The following is a 20,114-nucleotide window of genomic DNA, read 5'->3' as shown; positions in this document are numbered from 1 at the left end:
CGATAATGCTCAAGTCAGACGTGGAATATAACTTTCACTAAATGAACACGAGCATGAACTTTCTATGCTCGATTTCTTTCTCGCGATACACATCCCGTCCAATATCTTGAACTCATAGATATCGAATCTTTCCCCTTCTGTCCAGCAAAGGAGAATCCTCACGAAGAATCCCTCCTCAACTTGGCTCGAACACTTTCCAAAATTATTAAAAATGAACAAACACGATCTTCCTCTCAAGTCTCGCGTAAACAAGTTCCCTCAACCTCCTTTCTCGAGGGAATGCCTCGTTCGTTGGGGGATGTTTCGGTACGTTGTTGGCGGGTGGGTTGTTCGCCGGAAGTGAGTCAGTCGTCGCGAGTCGGAGGATCGAAAGGCCTCGAAATTAATTCCCTCGTTATCCCAATAACGTATGCGATTCGATCCCTGTTCGCAACAACATCGTATATACGCCGAGCCTTGTTGGTTGCTGGTTCATTATCGAGCTCGACCCCTCTCCCTCCCCTCCCCCTTTTCGAATAATGCGCCGTTACCTGAAACGCTGCTGGCAATTAGGAGATTTACCTCCGCCCCGATGAATCCACGAGTCGAAGTTCGAGTTTGAACATCGAATCCTGTGCACAAGTGGATCCTGTTACCGTTTCAACTGGAAGATAAGTCGAAGTTCGTTGGGCCAGGTTTGATCACGGGCGTGCCTTCGTTGTATCGAGCGAATTGTTGCGTTTAACGAAACGGGATCGATGCTGATCCATTTTGCAATTGAGATATTCATATATCTGAATATATATTTAATAAATTCCTGTGCCGATTTTTTTTACCAGTTTTTAAGATCTTGGAAAATTTGTGGAAATTATGGAATAATATATTTGCGATTTCGAGATCTCTTGTAGGAAAATGAAATGGAGAATGAGTGTATTATTTTGAGAATCCTTTGTGATTTTGAAGTATTTTTTATCTAATCTTATGATTGGTGTACATTCTTTCTTTGTTTCGTTATATGTATACAAATTCATTTTCTTGAATATTTTCTGTCATGATATTTATTTAATCTCTTAAATTATTTTATTGAATTATTTTATCCTCAACTTCTCAAAATGGAAAATGGAGAATTTGATTTTGAAGTATTTTTTATCTAATCTTATAATCGGTGTACATTCTTTCTATAATCTATACAAATAATATAATATAGAAGAATAATCCAACAATTAATTATTCCAATCATTATTTATTTCAGCGATTGTGAATAGAAATAGGCTTAAGATCGTATTATCAAGAAGTTCCTCAGCTAATCCCGAATGCACTTGCGGCATTCTCGATAGCTTTTCAATTTTCCTCCACACCGATACTCGAGGCCGCTTTCCCCTTCACTCAACCGTGCCGATTAATCGAAAGGATCCAAATAAACCAAGTCTGGGGAGAGAAAACAGAGGTTGGCTCGTCTCCAAGAATCTTCCACGTCCATTCACAATTCCATCTACTACCTTCCATACTCACGATCCTCAATGACTCTTTAATATCTCGAAGAAGCTGAAGAAAGAAGATAGAAGATACTTTGTTATTGCGCGAATTTCGTAACGAGGTTTGCTCCGGCGTAATAAAACGGAGGATATAAACAGGGACGCCTTTAATTTCGTTCAAAAGTTATAATTTCTGTTTTGTGTTTATGCAAAATTAACGATGTGATCGTGCCTCCGTGGACAATGAATTTATTTTTCCACGACTCGAACAGTGAATTTTTTTCTCTCAATATTTGGAATTGGAAGATAAGATTAATAAATTTCTTGGAAATTTTTGATATTGTGATTCGTGGCATGATTAATTAATTCTTGGGATCTTTCATTCAATTGCTTTGATATTGAAATCAATTCGACAAAATTTGTTTGATCAGTTTCGATTGCTATTCAAGAAAATATTTAAAAAAAAAAATCAATGGCGATACGTGTACGTTTAAGGTTATTGCAGACCGTAGGAAGAATATTACGTTACGTTAATCGTGAATAAACAGCGATTAAATAATCGTAAGATTAGAAAAAGAAAATTACCATTTTTATCTGTCGATATTTATCGACGAAAGAAAACACTTAGGGGGACACTGTCATCGAGAACGAGAATAATGAATCGTTTCATCGCAAAACGACACATTTGACGAGAAACAGGACGCGACGAAATGATGAATTATTGATAGAATCTATATGGAGCTCTTATTCTCTCTCTTTTTTTTTTCCTCCACAGAGAAAACAAGGATTTCAAAACAAGGATGGGCTCGGTTGAATTACAGAGACAAGCTTCTATGCAACACGAACCATTCATCACGCTAATTGCATCTTCTGTGGAGACCGCGAAGTGATTTCTAAGAAGCGAATTAATCTGTTTGGAGTTGCAGTGGTGAAGTTTCATCATCGTTTTTTTCTTTCTTTCTCCTTTCAAAATTTTTTTTAACATTTCATTTCATCACTCGATGATCGAGGTTACGTTGATGATTCCATTTCAAGAGACAGAACACATGTAAACAACGCAAAGTTTAAAAAACGTGAAATTAGCTTTGAATCGACGAGGAAATATTTATTCACGTTTGTCGGTATTCGGCCATAATTATCATGTCGTTTAATAAAAATATGTATATATAAAAAACATTTGCGCATGAATTTTTGGAGGCTCGAAGCGCAAACATGAGCATGACAAATACTCATGCTTCTGTGAATAATTCTACAATTACAGACAAAGATCGAGTTGGAAATTACACGAGCGGGGAGCAAATTGCTATCGACTCGTTCGGCTCGTTCATCATTTGACGGATATAATGATGGTAATTTAACGGCGAGACTGACAAACGCGAAAATTTGAAGAGTCAACGTTTTCAATTCTCGACCAAATGTATTATTTGTATTATTGGACGAGCCGTATTGCTCTGGATTTAGTTTATGCGGGGACGAATTGTTGTTTTCCGTATTACCAATCGTGTATATTGACCGCGAGAGTACGTGTGTATTAATATGAATTTCTTTAAATCGTATATATACATATATATATATATATGTCGCTCGAAATGTATTATCGCATCGAAATTGGAAACAAGCGTAAAGCGAATGCATCGTGTAAAAACATGGCAGAAATATCTAGCAGCATTCTTGTACGCGGGGAAATTTACAGGAAATGTATCCTCGAAAATATGATAAATTTTCCATAAAACGCACGATTATCGGCCAAACTTTGTTAAAATGTTGAATTCAATTCGATAAAGAGATATTAGATTTATATTTCGAAGGCAATGTTGCAATATAATTAAATTCATTTCAAGTCTCTAGATTATTAAATCGTACGAAAAATCACAAGTGACACTTGAATTTTTAAAGAAAAGAGATTAAAAATTTTGGTCACCAAAATCTGTTGGAAAAATAGAGGATGCCATTGAAGTCGGTTTCTCTTTTATCTCAATATATTTTATCTCAATATATCTCAGTGGATTGCTGAGATTCAAAGTATAAGACGGAGATTACGAATTCGCGATCCAGTAATCTGTATTTCTTTCTGGAAATGCATACAAGTTTTTCCAAAAATCTGACACTTGTCTGGACTTTGAGATAGGTCAGTAAAATAGATGAGAGGCTAAGGATGAAAGTAGTAAGCGATTAAAAATTACACGACGATATCTCGAGAACCGGAAGTCGTATTGAGATAAATCAAGGAATATTTCAAAGATTCTGCGCTTCCAGTGATCTTTTATTAGTTGATTAAAAATTATTATCTTCGAAGTTATAGCACGTCAATTTTTTTCCAATTTTAATAAGGTTTAAGATAAATGATTAATTATCTTTTTCTTTACACGATGATATCTCGGGAATCGGAAGTCGTATCGAGATAAATCAAAGAATATTTTAAAGGATAAGGTTTTGTGCTTTCAATGATCATTCATTTATTGATATCGAGAAGTTATTATTTTCGAAGTTATATATATTTTAATCAAGTTTCAAGATAAAAATAGATAATATCTATTTCTGGAAAAATATTACTTGTAATATTGTACGATCTTATTAATGATAATTGAAGATAATCTAAATTGATTTAAAATTTATGTTTAATCTTGTTTTTGAAATAAGTTGAATTATTTAATCAATCTGATACGAGTTTAATATTAATTAATTGATTTTTATGAATATTTCTTCCTTTTTTTTTTTTTTATATGAAATAAATTAATGATCATGTATCTTTGATATAATAAAATTGAAAATGAACTGGTTAACATTTGCTGAAGTTATAAAATATTCATGATACGAAACAGGCTCGTAAAAGTATCAAAATGGCGTTAATTATACATACGTTATTCTACATTAATATTAGGTTATCCGGAAATTAATTACGGCAATATAATATAATATGGAAATGAACTTAAAATAAACTCATTTAATAAAAAAAAAAAAAAAAAAAAAAAGAAGGAAAAAAAACCAACATAATTTACCACCAACTTTTTAAAGATTCTTCATCCTATCTTATTCCTTTAATAAACCAATCTCCAATGAAGTTTAATAATCCGATTGTACGATTATTAATACACTGAACAAATTAATTTAATAAAATTTGAAACTTAAAACTTTCGCAATAATATCGCGATTAGCGCTTATTACCATTTAATTCCTCCCTCCCCCTTTTCTCTACACCACCAATCTTCTCTTCTTCAAACCACAAGTCAACCCCGATCGAACATCTTCCTCCTCCCCTCCCCTCTCTTCCTCGTTTTCCTCGACCCTCGGAGACGAAATTCTCGGGGCGGGTCGCGTCTTAATTTTTGCCACTCGATTACACGAGGGGTGTTGCTCTCGCGATCGCGGGGGTTCAATTTCACGGCGTGGCGAGCCGTGCAACACGGCGAAACGACACGTGACCCAGTTAACCCGCTCGTTTCCCGGCGCATCGACCCGAGCGAGCGTTTATTAAGGGTGGCAAAAGGGCGCGAGAGTCACAGAGTGGATGGGAGGGGCCGGCCGTCGCGAGGGAGGGTAAACGTCCCTTAATTAAGTTGTCTAGCACGCCAGACCAATTCGTCGAAGCTTCTTTATAGAGAGAGAGAGAGAGAGAGAGAGAGAAAAGAAAGAGAAAGAAAGAGAGAGAGAAGGGTTCCTGATGCGAAATCGATGTCGCGATGCCTCTTCTCTCCGCGGAAGAGGACATCGCGTGTTTTCTCCCTCCTCCTCCTCCTCTTCCTTCTCTCCTTCGTTCCCTCGTTTCTTGTTCTTACCTCTTCTTTTTTTCTTCCTTCTCTATTTTTCCGTCTTCCCTTCTCGAGGGAGATGTTCAATAAAAATTCCTGGAGAGCCTCGACCGGCAGGAAATGTCGTCGGTGGGGCACGTCGTGTGCACGTCGAGTCCTTCTCGCGGAATCGAAGCGAAATTCCGTGGGACGTTCGAAAACGAGGATTGGAGGGAGGGTAGAGGGTGGAGGCAGGGGGACGACCAGACGACGGGACGCCTTTTTAAATTCCCCGCATAGCGGACATAGAGGGAGGACGATATCTCGGGGATGATGAAGGTTGTTCAGTTCGAGGGAGGGTTGGAACGAATTGGTGGAACACGCTCGATGGAAGGCTAATACTACATTTGCCCGTGCAAATATCGTTTATCAAGTGATAATTTCTGCGGCTGGTAAATGACGAGAGAGTTGAGAGGGTTCTACGTTGAATTTGTTTGGCGACGCGTTTGCTTGGGAAATTGGGGGTTTTCGGGAAAAAAACTTGATGATCGTTCCATAGGATTTTCAGGGATTTGAATTATAATGAATTATATAGCGAAGAACGTTTTAAGAAATATCGAGTGTTATTCGGAAATAGACTATTCTCGAGGATGGGATAAGATCCTGTTCTAAAAATATTCGAATCTTTAATCTAGGGATCCCTAGAATTTTAGACAGGGATCTTTTATATACAAAATCGAATATAAACGGAATCTTACGAAGTGGAAAATTTTTCGTTCGATAATCTGCAACCTGTTTGGTATAAAATTTAGGGGATGGGCAGGATGAGGTGGGAAAAATGAATAACTGTAAAGCATTTCGGACGGTGTATAGGACGAGGGTGAAACCGGCGTTGTAAATAACATCGTCGAAACGAGTCGGGAGGATTTATCGTGTCAATTTTTCGCCGGAGGCGAAAGGCATTCGTTTTATTTCCGTAATAATGGCGACTGGAGATTCCTTGGACAATAAGAGAAGACTTCCCTTTCTAAGGGAAAATATATCGCGTTTATTTTGAACCGAATTGATCGAATCAACTGTAACAATGCGAAAATAGAGAAATCTCTTTAACCTCGGATCCCCTACTATCCATTATTTTAAATTTCATTCCATTTTCAAGAATTTACTCCATCATCAATAATCATAACATTGGAATTCTTCCAATCTAATTATTCCATCGATCGTCATTTTTCAAATGATACGAAATACGATGATAAACATTTACAAGTATCGAGTATACACAATTAATATATCCTCGGCACGAAATAGAATAGACACAAATCGAAAATATTTCAAACTTGATCAATATATATATAATAAAACGGATGAAATTACAACGATAACAAACCGAAAAGAATCCTACTACACCTAATTAATTTCGATCGACACCATCTGTTTAAAATCTATACAAATTTGAAGCGCGAATGATGCACGTTGAACTCGATCGATGCATACCTTGGCGTTGGACCGTGCGAGATCCTTGAGCGGCGGCGTTCAAGGAATTTCCATCGAAGGGTGCCTTTGCCGAGGTGTCGCGAATTACTTCCATCGCGGAATTTTCATCTCGGCCCCCGCCGAGTCAGCTGCCAGTCCGCATAATTTCCATTCCTCCGTTTGTTTAATTACGCCTCGCCACCTCGAGCATTATCGAGGCAGGGCCAACGACGATCAACGAAAGGAAAGAACTTCTTCTTCTCCCGGATGCTTGGGCGAGTGAAGCCCTTGTCAAAGGCGTCTTTGACAATTCCAAACCCGTTCCAAAGGAGGATATTGCGGGGAGAAGTTGGGCGAGGATCGGTAATGGAATTGGAACTCTAGGCCCTAGAGGATCGATTGCGATTTCGAGGTTTTGAATCCTAGGAGGGGAAGTGCACGTTCAACCATTGAATATTTATATGCTCGTTAATGCAGCATATCTAAATCTCTGAGGAATCTTAGCCGATTACCATAATTATGATTGTTAAGTTTAAACGATAATTGATCCAAGATTGAATTTTCTGCTTGATCCAAGAGTTAAATAGAAATAAAAAAAAGTACATACAAGTTCGTTTAATCAACGTTTCCCTATTTATCTTTTCTAACCTCGTAATAAAGATATACCTGGTTAATTAGAAAAGAAAAAGGGAAATTCAGTTTAATTAAATTCCAAAATTTAAAATCTAATCAGAGAAATCTGAAGCTAAACTTTTACAAATGTAAGGATATACGAAATGGAATGCACGATTTTAGAATTTTTCAAATGAAATATTTTTCTACGAATTAAACGGTACCTCGATATCGAGCGTATTAATATAATTTTTTCAATAAGAAAACACTTCATCTCTATTCTCTCTCCATCTTCACAATTTATTCGGAAATACACGTATAAAAATATTAACTTTACCACAAATATTACACCTTCAAATCCAAATGATACATCCAATCGATCGAATTACACGTGAATCCACCTCGTACACGAGAAACGAAAAAACGAAGACGAAAGGATAGTTTCGAGGGGAGAACAGATTGTTGAACGTCGCCTCGGTTTAAGCCGGTTTTCATGACAGAGGACGCGCATTAGCGGGTGTTAATGTTACGCAAGGTGGAAACGGGAAGTGGAACTCGATGTATCGCCCGAGGTAGCGAGGTTTAAAACTAAACGCAGTTAAATCGAGTGTGTGTGTATGTTGCAGGTATTGTTCTAACGCTACGACTTCGATCCTTTCGTTATTCGAGAAGACGAGATATCTGAGAAAGGAATGTCATTTCCGCGAGATATTGATGGACGATTCTTAACTTTAGAATCCAAACTACCCGATTCGATTTTCGTTCGAATCGTTGGGATATTCTGAAGTTATGGTGAAAAGAACATTGATTGACGAGATATCTTTCGTTTTGAAGAAGAAGAGATTCGAGAGACTGTTGTGATCGACTGTACTTTTCCATTCGAAAGAAAATTATTCCAGTTTTAAATCCGTTCTCTCTATCGGCGCTTTTTCTGCTTTGGTGCTTTGTAGCTCGATTATAAAAGAAATTTTGAATCCGTTTTAAAAATTGAATTATGAACTTATTATGAATGTAAATTAATTTATCTTTTTTCCCCCGTTTTAGATTTAAATTTAAATATTTTTAAATCACGATGTAAAAGTAATATTTAATTTTAAAAATAGAAAAGAGAAAAATTTAAAATTAATTTCATGATAATTAATAATAATTGAGATTCACGAATGAAATTTTTTTATTTTTCCTCTAAAAATTGTAAACATTTAGAAAGTGTTTGTTTGTGTCCAATAAAATTGCATAGAAATATTTATAATTTATAACAGGAAATCATTACAATATTCCTGGAAAATTACTTATCCGACAAACTTCTTCAAATCACAAACATTTCCAATCTCTCTTTCATCTTCATAAAACGAACAATACCCGACTGAAAAGATCCTTTGTTCCCCAACTTTCGGATGAATTTCGACTTGATTAAATTCACCTTCATCTTTCCTCGAGACTTACCCACGAATTTCAAGCCACGAATTTCCGGGAAAATTGTACAGAGTGTCTAAACTTGACTTAATCATTACTCAAAACCAGCTGATAAAGTTTCAACATAACGTAATATAATTCCCTCTTGTGTTACAGATTTCTGCCAGCCTCGTCCCGTCCACCTCTACTTCCTGTAGCCAGGTGAGTGACGTTAATCACTTGGATGAATATCATAACATATATTACATCTCGTAGAAAATTATCTTCCTTATCTAAACAATTTTAAAAACGAGATATAATTATTAAATTAAAATATGTACACAGATATCTCTTCTGCAAATATGTGTCGAGATATAATTAATAAAATAAACACGTCGTTCCCATGATACTGTTGACACTATTGTAATGTTTTTGTCTTCTGATTCTGTTGTCACGTATATTTAAGAAGAAACATAAGAAACGAGAGAGGAATATTTACAAGATTATTACAAGAGGATTATTATTGTGTCGACGTGTCGACGAACGTGTTTAAACTTCTGAGAAAGGAATTTCATCCGTAACCAAAGCATAATTAATATTATTGTTATCGATTGAGAGTGTTTATTATCGATCTGCTGTTTCCAATGTGAAAGATAAAAGAAAAAAAAAAAAAAACTTGTACTTTCGCGGGAGAGAAATTTAACAGATGATGCTCGTTGAACGCAGATAGTCGAAGGCAATTAGACAGCTGTCAAACACGAGGTAAAATTTCTACGCGAATGGAAAGCGGTTCATGCTGGAAACTGCGTAAACTCGGAATATTATTTACTCGACAAACTGCTTTCGGTAGCTTTCGTCCCTCGTGCACGCGCAGTCCCGCGCAAACACGACTTCTTAATATTCCGTTTGTCTTCGTCCGTCAGACAACTTTGCCCTCGGCAAGTTGCAGGCAAGTCGTTTTTTTTTTTTTTTTTTATATATATCTCCGATTCGATATTAGTTTCTGATGATAATATTTCCCACTCACGCTTATCCTCGATAAAAGATGAAAAGATTTTTTTTAAAAGAGTTTGAAGAACCGTCTTATTCAAAGAAATGTATATGGAATATCTATGAAACATCTCAATCCGTTTTCGAAAGATACGAAAGAAGTGAGTAGGGAAAAATCGAAGTTAGAAGAAGATCGAGGAAAAGAAACGACGCGCAATATTTTTTATTGTGCAATTGATGCAAATTTTAAAAATTGCATCGAGAAAATTTTATTCGAAAGTCAAAAAAAAAAAATGCATGGAATATTTATATAAATATTTCAATCCGTTTTTCAAAGATACAAAAGAAGTAAATAGAGAAAAATTAAAGCAACTTTTCAAAGAAAATTTTTCTCTATCAATTAACAACGTCTATCACAATTATGTATCCTTAAAAATTAAATATAAAATCTAAACAAAATCTACGCGTTACATCAATATATAAAATTACAAATACGACAATTAATCGAGAGAGTCAAAGTCCTCGATCATTTCGAAATGGTGAAAGTAATCCATCCATTGGGAGGGAAAACAACGTCAAAGGGTCGAACGGGGAACGACAGACAGAGTTTCAGAAGGAAAATGCGTCAACATCTGTCACGTTTCATCGGAAAGGATGACACGACACGTTTCGCGCCGCGTATGAGAGGCGCAAAAGAGGAAACGAGAAAGAACGAGCGGGATGATTGCGTCTGGAATTGGTAGGGAGGGGTGAGGAGAGAGGGGTGGAGTCGGGGACAGTTAGAGAAATACCAGGGGAAAGCAATTTTTAACGATGCGTCACTCCCTTCTTTTCCTCTTCGAAACGCGCAATAACTCCGTGCCTGATGCAAAAATATCGAGGAATGCATCAAGACTCTTCTCTCTTTCGATCGAAACGAAGGGATTAAATTTATTGCATAAAATTGTATACGAAATTTCAGTAAGATATATATATATGATAAATACAGTACTCTAATTATAGAGTATCTTTCGAAGAAAGATAGAATATATTGATAGAATGTTCATTCTAATTTTGCTCGCTTATAAGAAGCCACTGATCGATTCAGAGAAAATGAGTTGAAGCAGGCACAGTGAATGTACATGTACATGAACGAAATCTAGAGTAAAAGGAGAACTCTTGAAAAACGAATCTAGTAGCCTACTTTCTTTTTCTTTTTTTGTAGTTTCCAAAACTTCTTCTCTCGCACGTATACAGAAAATTCAAGAAATAATCCCTACGATGCAGCATCCCTCGATTCAAAAATATGGAAAAGAATCGATACGTTTCTATCGAATTCCTCGAAATCGCATAGGAAAAATTCACTTTGCCATTCTCGCTACTCGTCCCTCAACGACGATCAATCAGTTTGCCTATTTTTCCTCTATCTCCCTCGCCCCAACCTCCTTTCAGCTTTCTTTCTTTCCAGATCCAACCGTTGGATCAACGTTATCTAGCTGTAGTGGCTAAAATAGCACAGGAAGTAATGGCGGTCGAAGGAAGAACGGCCGCGTGTCGCGATAAAAGCGAACGTGACGCTCGAAGAAATCACGATGCGACTTTCTCAAAATAGCAGAGTTCGAGAACGAGAACGAGGACGACGAAGATGGAGAGGGCGAGGTAACGACGAGGGTGGATACGACGAAGAATCCATCGAAGACTCGACCACGTGGTGTGTCGTTTTTTTCTCGATTAAAATGCGGGGTTAGAACAGTAAGAGGTGCGAAAGAGAATGATTGGGGAACGAAAAGTATTTCTATTTAGAGAAGAGAAAGTTAATGGAAGTTACAAGTACAAAAAAATCTTGGAAAGGAAATCCATCGAATTTCATAATATTCCTCGCGACTCGAAATTCGAATAAGATTACGTTTCTACGTTAGGATTAATTTCCAATTGATATTTTAACGTAAATTATTGTTATTATTATTATTCCAATTTTAATCTTTAGCACGAGGTTAAAGTTTAGAGACGCATGAAAATCATTAATTAGAGGTATCTCCAATGGGGAGATGGGTGAAAAGGAGATGCGGAAAGTTGGAATAAACCAACTACTCTCCATTTCCGGTTCAAAAGAGACAGGAATAAGGGGGCGCTCTAAAGGGGCGCGTTAAAAACTCGCGGGAAGAAAAGAGTAACGGGAAAAGCGGCGTGGGGAAAACGCGAAAGGAAGGCACGAAAGGCAGCGGCATCTCTAGAGGAAACGAAGGATAGAGAGAGGCGTGTAGGCCTCTGAATGAAAGAAAACCGAAAGAGGCGTGGAGGGAAAGAGGGAAGGGAAGGGTGAAAAGGAGCGTGAAGGCACGCAAGAAGGGGGGAGGGGTGGAAACGGGCAAAAAGCGAGGAGAGTCTGCATCACCTTGCATTCCACTTGACGGCACTTCTGCGTCGTCGCCCGCTACTTCTTTCTGCTCTCGGCTCGCGCACCCTCCCTCCTCCACCTTCCTCTCTTTTCCGTGTCGCAACGACAGGAAGCCGGATCCGATGGGGGGAAGTTTCGAATCGAGTCCGGGTTTAAGCAGGCGCGGCGCGCATCGACGATCACGAAAAGATGATCTTTTGGCGCGGCGACGAGTTTTCTCGCGCTGCCGCCTCCCCAACGAATCGGCCACGCGGTTCTCACGCGCCTTTCGAACGCGAGCTTTATCAAATGATCCGATCCTTTCATGAAAATTTAACGAAACGCGACGACGATCTGCGTAGATTTTGCGAAAGGGGATACGGTTGTTATTTATGAGATGGAGAGTTATCGATTGAAACAGGATTGAAATGATTTTTCTCCGTGAATCGAGTATCAGTTTCATCTTTGAGAATTGAATTAAGAAAGTAATTAAAATGTTTATATATATATAAAATCCATCAAATAAATTAAATAATAAAATGGTATCATAAAACCAAAAATTTTCATTTATTTTTATTCAATCAATTTTTATATCAATCAAAAAAAAGAACATTTGATATATTAAAAGAGATATCAAAAAAAAAATACGTATCAAAAAATAATCATTGAATTCGATAAATTACGAAAAATTTCAATTATTATTAAATCCAAAAAAATCCCTTTTTATTTATATCTCGATGATATCGGAAAAAAAAAATATCAATCTACCAAACTATTCATTATTACCATCGATTCGTTAAAACGTAACGAATGATCGAAACCCAAACACAATCGTCTATCTGTTTCGAGCATCAATTCAATCTACCCGATTTCCTATTCTCCATCCCAAGAATCATCACGCTCAATTCAACATCGCACGGAAACGATCAAAACCGATTCAAATTACTCATTATCCATTCCACCTGTAAACGCGGATCCAATCCAACCACGATCCTTCTAACTTCCCTTGAAAAAAGAAGAAACCCCTTATTCCCTTCGAATAATCGAGAAATCGAGCAACGACCCACGCAGTAGCGCAACCCGACCATTCGCGCGACCCGCTGCTCCTCTTTGTAAACCGTGGGTGGCGCGAGGTGGAGGGAGGGGCTGACACGTCATCGAGCAGTCGGTCACGATCCCCGGGGGTGCGGTGAACCGGCGTTGCAACTGGCACGAAAACAAATCCGTTCGCCCTCCCTCCATTTTATGGTGAATTCCGTCGATGCACGACGAAATTAAGACGATTCGTGGCGTTATCAACGAGTCTGAAATCAGTTTCGTATCGTATCGTCGTCCAGGGGCCCGTCCTCCCCGTTGCTTGGGAAATCTGCAATGCGGAGACATTGCCGGGTCCGAGCACTCGGTTAAAAATTACGAGCTCGGGGTCGAAACGAAACTTTCTACGTTACATCTCCAAAATGGAAATCCGGAACCGTGAATGGAATCGCTCGTGGAGGAACTGTCTCCACGTCGAGTTTAAAAGTTACGCGGATCGAATACGCGGCCGAGTCGCGAAACGGAGAACGGTTTGGGGAAAAGATTTTGGGTGAGGAGTAAAGAGGAAGGGGGATTTATCGATGAAGATGGGTGTATTGGTAATTTGTCTGGAAGAAGTGGATAGATAGATTGTTTTGAGTAATAAATTAATGGGGATAACTTTATTTTTAAGTTCGTTTATGAAATATATCAAGTATAATTTTTTTCTTGTTTCAATTTATTATTTTCTTTTGAAGCGATATTGAGAAACGCTAGATCGAAAAAAAATGAGGCAAAAATCTAAGATTCTTTCCTAAAATATAACCACAGGAGATTATATAATTAAAATTGGGGAGATATTATTGTAACAGATATAAAGTTAGAAATGAAAGATGAAGTAAGATTTAACATTGGATGGGAGAATTTTAGAAAATATTTCAAAGTGTATGTGGGAACTATTAAAAAAAAAAACACTCGATTTAACAAGGTTGAGATGAGAGATTCATAAAGGTCAGGGTGAAAGATCAGTAAGCTTGGGAACATTGGATAGAAAAGTTGCTGTGGTGAAAAGTCAAGGTGATAAAACTCGTGAGAAGATCGAGGGCGCGAGTTCGAGATTAAGAAACTTTGATCTTGGTAAACTTTAACTTGACAGGTCGAAAAATTTACGAGTTTAAAATTTCTAAACGTAAACGTGTTGCTTTTGAAATTTTTAAACATTAAAAAAAAATCCTTAAAATTTTTTTTAATACCGAAAACTATCTTTCTTTTGAAATCTTAGAATCTAAAAATCTTTGCTCTCGAAGCAGTCTTCGATTTTAGAAGCATTATCTCACCTTAAAAATTAAACCGTGAGGTAATTCCAACGATCTTGAGCCCTGAAATCTCTGGAAAATATTTGCACTCGATAACACCCACCCACGCTTTGAGAAAGAATAAGGGGGATGTAATTGTTTATGATCAGATAATTTTTTACTTTCCTTAACGTCAGCTCTGTTATTTTTTACTACACATATTTTTATTACAAATTTATTATACATTTTGTACAAATGATGCCATATTATATTAAATGATATTAGGTAATAAATAAATATATTAATACTCGAAATTCTCGAAACTTTGACTCAGAAATTATACAGTTTAAGTTGCCAGTTTTAACGAAATATATTTATATATTTTCAGTCCGTAAATTAAACCGTTTTATTTCTAACATAATCGAGATTTAACAATATTCCTGCTTCCCTTTTTACGAACAATCGTGCGCATCTGTACACACGTCTGGAGAAATTTCACGCCGCGTCCTCATTGTGCGATTCTGCCACGATTTGTACATCTCGAGACAAACAGTTTGCATAATAATTCGATGCACGAGTTGGGAGCAATCGAAGGGAACGAACGATGTCTTTAGAAGCGTCTTGAAGGGTTGGCGCCAACACTGAGGGAAAACTTTACGAGCGAACTTATTCGAGAATTTTTCATTTCAAGAAAGGAGATTCGGTGTTGGAATTTACATGGAAATTGCGTGTAAAATCGTTTCTCCATATTTGTGAAATTTCCAAGTTCCAATTTTGTATGGATAAATTATTCTAGAAATTGGATCGTATCTATGGTTCGTTATATTTTATTGTTCGAAGCGGGTTAAAAATTTTTTCTTTTTTCTTTTTTTTTTTTTAATAATCATGGCATTTTATGTTGTTTCAAAAAGTTTTTTTTTAATAACATTGAACAATTTTCACCGTGTGTGCAAAAGAGCGTAATCGAATAAAGCTTTATTTGAATTTCAATAAAACAGAGGATGGAGTTTATTTGCTTTGTTACTTTGCATTTCTGTGTTTCGTGCCTTTGGGGATACGTGTCTGCTTTAAATTTAATCTACTATTAATACGAACCTCTACATATATAAAATATTAGATTACATATTATAAGTTAGGTAAGCATTCTATAGCATACTCTCACTAAATAGTGGAAAATTAAATTATTTATACTTATAACTTGGAGAATAAAATTATCCAATATTTCTCCTGCCTAACTTTACACCCAAACATTTTACCAAACTATCTAACATTTTACCAAACCAATATGCAAAATAAGAAAGAAAATACATATTTCATACGTGAAATAAAAATTTCTATCTAAATTTTCCTTTTAAATCTTTCCCAAAAGAACAAGATCCAAGTTGTCCAAAAATTTCATATCCTTAATTTTATCCAAATATCAATTCATCGCGCGGACAAATAATCGAATTCATAGAATTATAATAATATATATATAATAAAAAAAATTCAAGCAACAAACTCGATTATTCGACAAAAACTTGGAGATTAATCGAACAGAGGAGAAATTTGTCAGAGATATCAAGTTACCGTCACAAATGAAGCGAGCTTCTTCTGAAAGTACAAAACCGTGCTACTCTTTTTTTTTTTTTTTTTTTACCTCGATTTCCTCGTTCGGTCACGCATTAGCCTAATAAGATTCGCAGACGAGCTGCCGTCGCCGCCGCCGTCGCATTCTTCCGGATGAAATTCCTTCCGTCTTTTGGAATCGTGGACAAGTGGAAGACTCTTCGTAACGATCCACCCCTTCGCTCGGTCGGTAACTCTTCGAGTTTTAAAAGTCGATAACAAGTTGGTTGCAACCGGGAGAGTGGCTCGGATCGTTCCTTTCTTCCCTCCCTTCCTCTCTCCCTCCACCCGCCAAAGTTTCAAAGTTAATCGTCCTTTTCTGAATGTAGCAAGAGGACTCGGTTTTGCTCGAGCTTGGAGCAAGATAATCTCAAACGGATAACAGGAACGGATGATTAAGAGTGTTATTGATAAACGTAAGAATATTGCAAATATAGAAGAATTCTTAAAAAATTCTAAGGACTTTTAAGTATTTTCCGTGCAGACTAATTTAAATTTACACTATTTGAAAATTTTCGAACAAGATATCATTTTATTTTGAACGGAGAAGACGATAAGTGAATTTTAAACGCGAGGAACCTTTTTAAGAAGACGTGTAAGTAGAATATGTGAGAATATTTGCTCTGGCATTGTAAAATAAAAATAATACGAAACATATGGAACAAAAGATGGATCCTTGACGATGAAATCAATTTTAAAAAGCAAAGGAACAAGAAAAAAAATCCTCCAAAATATTCCAAGCTGTAAGATGTTATAAAACTGAAATAAAAAAAAAAAAAAAAAAAATAGAATCCCTTAATGTAAAAAGAAGATATAACCAATAAAATATTCGAGACACGAAATAGCCAAGGAATATTCCGAATGTAAGGTATCCGAAGAATATTCTAAGTGTAGGATATTGTAAAACTGGAGCATCGAAAGCGGTAACATCGAATATTCCAAGCGTGCAGAATCATCCAAGACACAAAATATTCCAGAGATGTATTCTCCATACACACACACACGCACATTGAACCGCTACCTTAATCCGCATAATATCAATTCCACCGTCATAAACTGCATCAAAGCATCGAGCAACTATGATCGTAAATCCATCCATAATAATTTTAAGCGGATCGCTCATCTCTCATTCACGGTGCACACAGTCCGCGAGATATACAACGGGGCCCTCCACTCTTCTCACAATTCTCCAGAACACGGTTGAGCAACGTGATTACATAGGGAAAAATGCTTGGAGGACATCCAGTGGGATCGTGGATCGAATATAGAATGGGCGGGATCCGTTTTATGTTTACGTGCCGATCGGGATTAAAATCGAAACGCCAGCGGAACTTGTTATTAATTTTGGAACCGGCCAATTCCAAACTGTTTCCGCGATTCCGCGGGGCTTTAGGCCGATTATAGGGCGACGGATTCGAATTAATTAGCGCGATACGCTACGAAACTTTGTACGATCCCCTTTTCGAAGTCGAATATAATTCGGTTTAAATCCTTGGAAATTGGTATTAGAATTGAAGGGCTTATTTATTCCTGGGAAAATGTTTAATTATTTTATCTAACCAGTTTTTGTTATTTCTCTCGTATTTGGCCTCTAATTGTTTGAATAATTAGAAATACTTTTGTGGAAATTTTAACGGAGTTTCTTCAATGCATGATTAAAAACAATAAAGTAATATATAGAGGGATCGATGCTGGACGAATTAAATAAAATTAAATCAAAAAATTTCTAGTAGATTACCTTACTTAATTTTAAATCGAAGACTTTTATAGACAACTAGCCATTCATCAGCACCGAAACACTTAATTCAAGCAACAAAATCACTCGAAATTTTTATAATCGATTTTCTTTAGCCTTTATTTCTACCGTTCAGAATCGATCCTCAAAATTTCCATCTGCGAAATTTCATTCTTCTTCCAACATGCCTACCCGTATACCCACGCTAATCAGCCACCATAATTTCGTCCGTCATAATTTTGCACAGGTCTCGCTGACAATTACGCGCTATCATATTAACGAGCGTGTGTCGCCGGTAATCGCGGGGGTAGGAGAGGGTGAGTGCACGCTTGTTTACGCGAAACGAGGTCCACAAACTGCCATCATAATTTCTCCGTGTTAAAACGACGGATTAAACTGTGGGCCATCATTATTCCACCAAACCTCCCCTCCCCTCTTTTCTTTTTATCATCGAATAAATAATAGAAACTGAAACGAAGCCAATCGTGATTCACGTTAAATATTTTTCACCGTGGATCACGATCCGTTTCCGAGGATGGGCGAATAACCAAAAGGATGGAGAAAACCTCGACCTCGATGGACGATTCCGATCTCTTCCCCCTTAAATGTGCTTCCTCTTCCGTCTTCGTCCAGACGAGGGTTTGTTGCGACAGGAAGAAGAAACGGGCGGTTTCGAGATAATGGAAAGGTGGCTCGAGGTAAACGAAAGGTTTACTTATTCTTGGGAAGGAAGGAAGGATGCTTTTCGCTGGGATTCTCGTTGTAGACCTTGTAATATCGCTCCAAGACCAATTTGAAGAAATGATGATGCGCGTGTGTGTGTGTGTGTGTGTAATCTGGGAATAAAGAGAGGGAGAGAGAATATTTGCATTCTTCGAGTTATTTAAAAATAAGAATGATTCAGGAAAGAAGATTGTTTATTCTCTTTTTTATTTTTTAATTTTGTATTATGAATTATTAGAGTTTGAGAGTGGAAGTATATATGTATTCCATTGAAGATGTATTTATTTAAATACATTTGAATTTCATGAGATATTCAAGAATATGTTGATGTAATTGAAATTTGAGAATGGGATTATAATTAAAATTGCGCAGTTTTGCTTTTGAAAAAGATATTATATGACTTATTAAGAATTATGGAATTTATTCATGATTCCTGAATGAAATGGATTTTTGTAAATTCCGAATCTTATTTAAAATCAAATTAACCGAGAAAGAAGAAGAAAAAGAAAACAAATAAAATAAGAAAGATCATAATATTTTCATCTATTATAAAAAAATCACCAATGAGATCATCGCCGATCATCAATTTTCGAAATAAAATCGGGTTATAAAAACTCGGAGAATCGAGATTATTTGTTCATAATCCAGTTCGAAACCGCGGATTGGACCTACTCGTTCCGCACAATGGGTTTATCGGCGATTATTAAGAGAAAACTGAGGGAGAAAGGAAATTTTCCGCGGTCTGAAAATTGTCCGGGCGCAATTATCCGGGGATACCCAGTTAAAACGTCCTCCTTCCCCTGTCGTTTCAACATCCACTGGTGATTATTTGTCCATCGTTTTATCCGCGCATTAAACGATCCATACCAAAATTGGAAGCGACTACTCCTCCACATTCAAATCGAGCAAACTTTTAAATATCGATATTCATTCTGGTAAACGTAAGATCTTCTTCGAGTTTAGAATCGATTTTTGTCGATTAAGTTTTCTGTAATCGATCCAACATCTCTGGAATTTTTTATATTTATATTTCGTTGAATTCGAAAATTATTTAGGTACAATTTGATTAATTTTCCGATATGAAAAATAATATAGAATAAAATCACTTCCAATGTAAAGTGATCCAAATTTCCATCAATTTCTTTTCGAAAAACCGACTTAAATAACAAAATTTCATTTTATTTCCCGTTTATTCACTCGCCAAATTAACTTGTGTTCGAAAAAAAGACCAATAAAGAAAAATATTCTACCTTTCTCGCTCTAACTCTCTATTAAATATCCTCTGCTCGCGTGCGCATCTATTCTCACGACCATTCCACGCACTTCGAGTAACCAGATCCGAAAATAAGGGTGCATTGGTGATCAAGTATCCTTTTCGAAAATTTGTTGAGCGGAAGGATATATCCCAAGGCAAGAGTCACAAGTTTCGACAGGGAGATCTTTGCAAAGTCGTGACACACGAGAAATGACGCGTGTCGACGGGAAAGAGGGTAATAAGGGGGGAGCAATAACGATGGAGGGCACAAGAGTGGGAGGTGAAGTGTTTGATGAAGAAGCTTGCGCAAGATCAAGATAGGCACGAGGCGGCAAGGTAGCAAAGCTTCCATTTTTCATCGGGGGAAATCGTTTGTACAGCGGCTACTGTTCATATTTGTTCGCTTGCTCGCTCCTACGCAATTTTACTTTACGCTTGTTTGTGTTTCGTTCTATCCGCGAACGTTTGAGGCTCCCGAG

At 37.0% G+C, this 20,114-nt stretch overlaps 1 long non-coding RNA gene across 1 annotated transcript in view; it reads left to right on the top strand.

The window, feature by feature from the left end:
* The window catches only part of LOC122719104, a 63,255-nt gene extending 50,778 nt beyond the window's left edge, over nucleotides 1-12,477 (top strand). Inside the window, exons 2-3 of the long non-coding RNA XR_006347502.1 lie at nucleotides 8,837-8,881; nucleotides 11,097-12,477. This is a non-coding gene — a long non-coding RNA (uncharacterized LOC122719104). The remainder of the gene's footprint in view (nucleotides 1-8,836; nucleotides 8,882-11,096) is intronic.
* The last annotated feature ends 7,637 nt before the right edge of the window (nucleotides 12,478-20,114 follow it).

Source organism: Apis laboriosa, unplaced genomic scaffold (assembly GCF_014066325.1).
Source record: "Apis laboriosa isolate Shangri-la unplaced genomic scaffold, ASM1406632v1 scaffold703_cov156, whole genome shotgun sequence".
NCBI lineage: Eukaryota > Metazoa > Arthropoda > Insecta > Hymenoptera > Apidae > Apis > Apis laboriosa.
The sequence above is the reverse complement of the archived record's forward strand: the minus strand, read 5'-3'. Positions and strand labels throughout refer to the sequence as shown.